This window comes from Dromiciops gliroides, chromosome 1, assembly GCF_019393635.1.
Source record: "Dromiciops gliroides isolate mDroGli1 chromosome 1, mDroGli1.pri, whole genome shotgun sequence".
Taxonomy (NCBI): domain Eukaryota; kingdom Metazoa; phylum Chordata; class Mammalia; order Microbiotheria; family Microbiotheriidae; genus Dromiciops; species Dromiciops gliroides.
Window position 1 is genome coordinate 113,411,769 of NC_057861.1, and position 1,736 is coordinate 113,413,504.

A 1,736-nucleotide genomic window follows, 5' to 3' on the forward strand; every position below is an offset into this window, starting at 1 on the left:
ACATTTAAAGTAGTATGTATCATTTCTTACTTTAAAGACAAAACAGGAAGTCATTGGACTTACTGACAGATTTTGCCAGTTTCTGGATACTACATTTGAACTGAGCAAAATTTCAGTAATCATACAAAGTACTGTGCTGTGTAAAATGCCAAAAATGGGAGAAGAAAGACTACAGAGAATCTTAGCTTTATGATGTATTTATGATCCCTGTGTGACTCCTAGAAAAGCACCAAACTTCTTGCAACCTCAGTTTCCCCTCCTGAAAATGGGAGGCTTGGACTAGATGAACTCTATAGCACCTTCTAGGTGTAAAGTTGTGATCCTATTCTAAAGCCTACCCTAAAATTTATGTTGTAATTTGCAAGTACTTTGGGGTACAGTATTATTAAAATATATAATTTAATATTACTCTAAAACTTCTTGCATTTATAAAATTTAAACCTGGAACTGTTTTTGCAACATGGTGGTCACTTAATAAATTGAACTTGAGAAGACTGATTCTATTTCAACCCTTTAGTTTTATAAATGGAGAGACTAAGTCACAGAGAAACCAAATAACATTTTCAATGTCCCACAGGTAGTAAACAGCAGGATTATTTACTTGGCTATGTATTGTAACATTTCAGTATTCTAATATAGGTTTATTTCAAGTTTTGTCTGATCCCCTAGCTAACTAGTCTTCTCAGTCTCTAATAATAGTTTTTAAAGGCACTAATAATTATATCTATCTAACTATATTAAATTCAAACTCTGAGATGTTTTTCTGCTCTTACCTTTTTGAATGAATAAGATTTCTCTGAAATTAGCAAGAAAAGGTAGGAGAACCCTTAGAAATAACAGTTGTTAAATCAATAATGAGAAGCAGTGCTTAAATGTAACTTCATTTTTCTCCCTTCTTGGGCAAACAATTTTTGTTTTACTCCATTCCCTTGCTACAGGTTTTAATAGCAGTAAAGCAGGGTGGGTTATTTTTTCCCATTAAAGTTAATCAAAAATGCTTCCAAGTGACACGGAGTGTAGTTTTTCCACATTGCAACTGCAGCTGTTTTGTCATATGAGAATGTTCCAGAAATATTCTCAAGTCTTCTAGCCTTGGGAGGAACTGGGCAGAATATGAGAAAGCATTGTTTTCAATTGTTTCCTGCCTTCCCAGTTCCAGGAGCACCAATAATGGAATGACAACTAGGTTCGCATTTAAAAAGCTCTCTTCCCTCTTGCTGTGCTCTACAGGATATATCTGATTTAAACTGTTGTGAAGAGAAACAAATATTTTGCCATTCATCCCTATTTGAGGGAATTAGTGGTCACAATGGCAAACAGAAATGATAATTGGCTTGGTTCTCCTATCAAGATGACCTAGCATATCATGGAGGGAAGAAAATCAGAAAGTTTTGTTAGAAATAAACTAGCTCTACTGGTCACAGTCTGTCACCACTGAGGAAGTGCTTCCTTTGCTAGATACAACAGAAGAGTTTTCCTTGGATTTGGCTTCAACATTGGTATTAAACTTAAACTTTAAGCTTCATTACATTAAACTTCTATGGTCTACATCAAACTTCAGTGGTCCTCCTGTATTCTTGGGTTGTGCTAGAATTTGAGTTGTCTACTCTCCAGTAAAATGTCCACCAAACACAACTTTATACCTTCTATGTTATTCTTCTGGGGTTAACTAAGTATATGTGGGAAGCTAAGTGATACAGTAGAGTGCTGGGCCTGTAGTCTAGAAGATTTCTCTA